The sequence below is a fragment of the Crinia signifera genome, chromosome 2, assembly GCF_055691185.1.
Source record: "Crinia signifera chromosome 2, ASM5569118v1, whole genome shotgun sequence".
NCBI classification, from domain to species: domain Eukaryota; kingdom Metazoa; phylum Chordata; class Amphibia; order Anura; family Myobatrachidae; genus Crinia; species Crinia signifera.
Genome location: NC_139218.1, coordinates 310,629,971 through 310,637,341, shown reverse-complemented (window position 1 = coordinate 310,637,341; position 7,371 = coordinate 310,629,971).

The window sequence follows — 7,371 nt, the reverse complement described above, 5'->3', positions numbered from 1 at the left end:
GCCCACCTGCGCCCCCATGCTGCTGACCTCTTTCACCCTCCAGCTGCCTCTTTCACCCTCCAGCTGCCTCTTTCACCCTCCAGCTGCCCTCTTTCACCCGCCTGCTGCCCTCCGTCACCCTCCTTCACCCCCCTGATGCCCACAGGCACCCTCTGTCACCCGCCTGCTGCCCTCGGTCACCCGCCTGCTGCCCTCTGGCACCCTCCTGCGGCCCACCTGCACCCTCCTTCACCCTCTGGCACCCTCCTGCTGCCAAATAGCGCTATTGGCTGCCTAGCGGCCGTGCGACTCCTGATGGTTTCCCTCCACAGGTACCCATGCTGGATTTCTACTGGACAAGGGGACTGAACTACTATCAAGATAGGTAAGTATTTGCGTGAATGGGCTGTGTGTGCATTAAAGTTTTATTTTTCAAGTGTCTTTGTGTTTTTATTTAACTATTGGTTCTGCTGTGGAACGAAGAGTCCCAGCAAGCCCATTAATAGGCCGCATGCTGGGACTTGTGGTTCTCCAAGTCCCAGTATGCGGACCAAGCTTGCTGGGACTCATAGTTCCACAGCAGAACCCAATGGTTCTTTCTATTTTTTTTACACAACATCAGCCCGGTGCCCACAGCCCAGGGGCACCGGGGACAGCACCAGGCTTCAGCCTGGGCAGGTAAGTTCTGGAGGGGGGGGGGACCCCTTCTTTGGGGGGTCCCCACTTCTCCAGGACCCCTGCTCAGGCTGACCAGTCAGTAGTTTAATGCTTCGGCCGCGTGACCTTGTATAATAAGTGTCCCCCGGCTGTGGCATTACCCTGCTGGTTGGTTGGGCCTGGTGCTGGTTCTTAAAATACGGGGGACCCCTATTCATTTTGTCCCCCGTATTTTGGGAACCAGGACCGGCCCTTGGGCCTGGTGCTGGTTTTAAAAAATACGGGGAACCCTATTTAATTTGGTCCCTGATTTTTTAAAATCAGAATCGGCTCTGTGAGCCTGGGGCTGGTTATGCGCGTGGGGGGGACCCCACGCCATTTTTTTAAATGATTTATTTATTTTTCTCTCTTTTTTTTTATACTGCAGCCTGCACGGATCTGACTTATAAGCAAAATGACAATAAATTACATTGATTCATTTAAAAAATGACATAAATAAAATAATATTTTATGTTTTGTAGAGCAGTCCCGACAGAAGAAATTGTCTAGTTCATTTTGTCTAAAGCCTGCCTGAAAACTGTAGAATCCATTTAGACAATCAGACACTGAATAGGCTAAATCAAATTAACATGGCTGAGTTTAGACAAAGTGAAACAAAAAGTCCAAATGACTCATTTAGACAGGCGAGGCAAACGAAAAGAGTTGACAGGTGAAATGCTTTAGACTGTCTAGAAAAAATTATAGTGAATACTACAATTCATCTAGACTTTTTTTTCAGGCGTAAAATATGCTGTTTTAGACAGAATGGACCTAACGACCAACAGTGAATACACCCCAGAATGGTTATCATCTTCCATCAAATTCTATGTTTCTAAGTAAAATAAATACATTTAAAACAGGGACATTAATAGGTTGAGTAATAAATTCCCAAGTACAACCAAGATAAACAATTCAAATGAATATATTGTTTTACAGTATTTTATTTTTTTCTTCTTTTTTTGGTTCCATTTGTTTAATTTTGTTTCTTTCTTCTTTCCATTTTTTTCACTATTTCTTTTTCTTTAGTTGCAAAATGTCACTGAATCCTCTTGATGATCTAACAGCAGATATACTTAGTAATTATACCATAACTGGGGGATAAATTCTTGTCTTATGTACAGTATCTCCTAATTACATACTAATAAAATACAGTATTTCTCTACCTAATTCTTGACCACCTATCATCAGCATCCATCCATTGTCATCACTTGGCCATTCGCATCCTCATTTTTATTAGCATCAAAATGTACTCCTTTCCCCATAGTTACATAGTATTTAAGATAAAGATTAGATGAATAAAGATTTACGTCCATCTAGTTCAACATTGGTATATTAGCTTCATCCCTTGTTATATGTAGTGTATACTGATATGTTTAAGGATAGATTATGATTATTGTTTGTACCCCTGGATGTTTTTAACCAATAGATGTTTTTAGGCATATTTTTTGTGTCTGCCGACACCACATCTCCAGGAAGAGTTCCATAGTTTGGCTGCCCTGACTGTAAAAAAATGTTTTTCTTCTAATGGTACGAAATCTTCTTTCCTCTAATCTAAACTCATGACCCCGTGTCCTTGAGTCCTTCCTTACAGTAAAAAGGGCGTCTGACAGTTCCTTATATTGGCCTCTGATATATTTGTACATGTTAATCATGTCCCCTCTTAAATGTTTCTGTTCTAGTGTAAACAATCCTAAATGGTTCAATCTATCTTCATAGCTTAAATTCTACATTTCCTTTATTAGCTTTGTTGCTCTTCTTTGGATTTTTTTCTAATTCTATGATGTCCTTTTTATAGTGCGGGGCCCAGAATTGTAATCCATATTCTAGATGTGGTCTAACCAATGCTTTGTACAGTGGCATAATTATATTTGAGTTCCTAGTCTCCATACCCCTTTTTATTCATGCTAGTATCCGGTTTGCCACTTTTTTGTCCACTCGTCTAATTTATGAATATTGCTGCGTGGAGACATCCTAGATTGATCGAATTACTCTGCTCAGTTTTGTGTCATCAGCAAAGATGGAAACATTGGACATTTCAGTCCTGCAATGATTCGGCCACAGCCAGCATCCTCTACACATGCTCCTGTCTTTTTCTTACCATCGCACAGGGTTGCCATCAGAAATTGTGGGGCCTGGGACTGACAAAATAGGGCAGTTGCCGAGGTATTGCATGCAAGGCTGCATGTGATACCTCAGATTAGTGTATGGGACCACTAGTGTCTAAATCTAACTCCCTTCCGAGGCCGCTCTCTTCTTACCAATTGGGATTCCAGCATTGTCTTGCTCTCCAGTTTCAAGGTTGTGGCGCCAGTCTTCTAATGGCAGTTGGGATGTAGGCGTCGTTATACTGAATGCTAGCATATTGACCGTCTGAATGCTGACCACTTCCTATGATAAATGGGGCCCTCAGTCACTATATAAGTCCTATTCTGCACTCTTGTATGCTGCACCGATTCACAGTATAAGGAGCAGGTCTTACCCTGTATACCAGGGGTGGCCAAACCGGTCCTCGGGATCTACCAACGGTCCACGTTTTCCAGGTTACCTAGCTGGTGCACAGCTGTAGTCATTACTAACTGTCACATTTTTAAACATGCTGCATTCATTCCTACTATAGAGCCACAGGCTGCCTGGAAAACATGCACTGTTGGTAGATCTTGAGGACAGGTTTGGCCACCCCTGCTGTATACCATACATTGAATCAGGGTGCAGTGTATGACCTGCACAGCAGCAGCTAAACACAGTTTATTACAATAGTAGATGCCCTTACCTGTGCAGGGTGCTGGCCTCCTGCAGGGTCAGTGAGCAAGGACAGGGGGACTCCTCCAACTTGCTGACCTTGTCTTCTGTCTGTGTAGCTGGAGTGTATCATGCTGTTGTGCTACAGTGTAATCAGTAGGGTTGGCCATCGGCTGTCAATGATTCGAAATCATCAATGGTTTATGGTCAATGTCGAATACTTTTGGCATTGATGGGGGAAGAACCAGATGGTTTCCCTCCATCGATGGCACAACAAAATGTATTGCTGTTTTTTTTCCAAAGGGTCGGGACACAGAGCATAGTCCCCCCCCCCCCCCCCGCAATGCCCCATCCCTGTGTTTTAAAGGGCCAATCAGTCAAACCAAATGGATGACAATCAATATGTAAAAATATTGATGGTCATCCATTGCATGGTTTAGCACTATCTATGGCCAGTTGCACTATTGCAATCGATGGCAACCAAGCAGCCGGAAGCCTCTGTCCTCACACACATGGCTTCTGTGCATAGTAGCCAGCAAGGGGTCCTCTAAGGCAGTGTTTCTCAACCTCAGTCCTCAGGACTCCCCAACAGTTTACATTTTCCAGGTCACCCTGCAGTTGCAGTCATTATTCACTGACACATTTTAATAGATCCACAGGTGGGGCTAATTACTTCACTTGTGATTCTGTGTGGAGACCTGGAGAAGGTGAACTGTTGGGGGATCCTGAGGACCGAGGTTGAGGACCACTGCTCTAAGGTGGTGTTCTCTGCAGATCTCAATGTGATCTCCAGTCACTGTTGTCAATGCTCAGCAAAAAAAAACCACGGAGTGCACTATATTGTATGAGGTACTACTGCTGAGCAGTGGAGGCTGTCAGGACTCCCGTCCAGACAGTGACAGCTCCTCCGCTCCCTCCCTGAATGTTGCCCTGCACACACTGTCTGCGGCAGCCATGGTAAGTAACACCAGGAAGGTAGCAGTGCGGGGAGAGCGTCTCCCTGCACTATTTCCTCTCCTAGCGCTGGCCCTGACATCGCTCCTCTGCCAGCACCTCTCTGCCCCATTCCGACATCCCTGCTCCACAAAAGCAGCCGCCTTCATCCTGCTGTGCTGCAGCCTGTGCGCTCAGCCAGTCACTGAGCCGTAGGCTACTACCTCTAATACTATTGGACAGCTGAGTGTATTAAAGTTGTATTTTTCTGGTGTGTTTGTGTATTTATATAACTGTTGGTTCTGCTGTGGAACTAAGAGTCCCAGCAAGCCCATTAGTGGGCGGCATGCTAGGACTTGTGGTTCTCCAAGCCTGCCATTTATAGACACAGAATTTGTTAGAAAAATTCCTATTGAGGTCTTGCTCCAATAGTTAGGAGCTCTATGCCTATACACTTACAGTGTATATAAAAATACCACAACTACTATGGTAAATGTATGAATAATTAAGCTTTATTTAGCTTATTTTGTTTGTACAATACTGTAATATATACTATTTTATTATTCATAATTTTTCTGTCTGTAAAAAGACGACATACTTTCACTGTGGTTTAAATGTTGTGTATGTCCTTGAGCTATATAGCCATCATATCTTAAAATGATTGGAATTAAAAATTAGGTTTTTATTAATCATTGATCATCATAAAACCTGATAGCGTGCCTCCAAAAAAGAAACCTCTTTGCTTACGGATAATTGCCTCTTGCAATTAACTGTTTTCTTTTGTGAGTACAATATAATCATACCTCCCAATTGTCCCTGATTTTTGCTGGACCGTGAGGCATGCTCTGTGATTATGGGCCTTATTCTAGTTCACTCTTTCTGACAAAATCCTTCTTAGATGGACAAAACCATGTGCACTGCAGGTGGGGCAGATGTTACTTGTGCAGAGAGAATTAGATTTGGGGGGGGGGTGGTTACTTCAAAGTGAGATCTATTTCGCAGTGTAAAAATAAAGCAGCCAGTATTTACCCTGCACAGAAACAAAATAACTCACCAAATCTAATTCTCTCTGCACAAGTTACATCTGCCCCCCTGCAGTGCACATGGTTTTGTCCATCTAAGAAGGATTTTGTCAGAAAGAGTGAACTAGAATAAGGCCCAATGAGAGGTATAAATATGGCAACCTATGAACGGGTCTTTATCCAATCCTGAGGAAGGAGAATGGATTCTTCCAAATGCGTTGCTTGGAAAAAGACGGAGGACAGCTGCACTTTTACAGCACTTTTGGACACGGATCCCTGGACTCCAATACAAACTCTCTGCGGTGGTGCCGAGCTTAACCGTTCCAACCCCACATTTGCTATTGTTATCATAGCCCACCGCAGCACCAATCCAGGGTGAGGTTTCCCATTTATTGGGATTTATAATCCCTGCTGTACATGAAAATCGTGTCTTCTGTCCAGTACTGTTTTCATGTAAATACATTTTGTGTGTTTAAAATCCATACATTTATGGTACACTTTTCATTTTACATCATTTAAGTATTTTAAACATTGTTTATTACCTTTTGTGCAAGTTTATACATTTTCTTACCTACAGTATGTTACAGTGGGCCTTATTCTGGTCGGTGCGGACGGAGCCGAATATGCGGGCAGGACCGTGAGTCCTAAACCCCGCCTTTCGTACGGATCGCTTACTCCGTCCGAATGCGGTAAGCCGCTGACCGCACGGAGCACGAATGGATTTCTCACGGATACACCTCCTTCATCTCTTGGAACCTCCCCCATCATTCGATGGTCGCAGACCATCGAATGCAGGACCGAGTGGTCCGCCAGCTCCCGCAACCTCAGACCACACGGGCATTTCTCCGTGCAAAAGCAGGGATCTGGGCGAGCAGCTGACATCCGGCAATGTCATATGTCCGCCCCCTACACGTGCGTCACGGCCGCATTACCATACGTACGCCCAGCGTTTTCATGGGAACGCCCATGAAACGCGGGGTGTAAACATATGGTAATGAGCCCAAACAGCCCTTCACGCCCCTCTCCACCCCCTGTTCGTAGTGTACACATTTCATGCGGAATTTGGACGTGCGTTCCGTTCGCACATGCGCAGAGACGCCTCTGCACATGCGCAGACACAAAACATCGGCGGCACGAACGCACGCGGACATTACCGCACCAACCAGAATAAGGGCCAGTATGTGCAACATTGCATCAGTTTTTTTTTTCTTCCTGTTATACCCGAAAGGTTAGAATTGTTCTTGTATCGCTTCATGAAAAGAACAGGCTACCTGGTTATACACTGGGTGTGGTATGACACTCCGACAATCAGGATTCCAACTGCCATTATACTGACTTCAGAAATCCTGACTGCCAGTACTCCAACAGGGGGGCAAGCACAACAAAGCACATATGGACCCCTTCGAGAGAGACTAGCCCCTGTCAATCAGAATTCTGACCGTTGGAGCACCATCCAGCACTCAATACACTAGTGCTCATTGTAAATCCTGAACAAATCTAACTTCATGGTCCATGCCATATTCAAAGTGAACATTTTTGGGGATATTTTTCTACAAGCAATTCTTTGCAGATGTGGCTTCAAAGCGTATGCTGTATAAATAATTCTATTTTTCATATCTCTGAAATTATGGGATGACTAATTCCCAAAGAGATGACAGAAGCCATTTTGTTCTTCCACATTTGACAGCTTGACTCAGTTATCAAGTGTGTTTATAGAGATAGGGGGAGGGGGAAGTGGTTGTGTTCCGCACTGAATTCCTTTTGTTCGCCTTTTTATAAACTACGACTGCGTCCTCTAAACGTTTGTATATATATATGTATTTTTGATTAATCTCTATTCTTTTAAACTTTTTTTGGGGATGGTGCTACCCTTCTCTAATCGTTCGATATATAGTAGAAAAAGGGGAGGGATCAGTAGAGTGGGTGCACACTGCAGGTATTTATATAGGACGTCCAACTGATACAATTCACTTAAAATTTAACTTTTATTAATGAGTTTTTA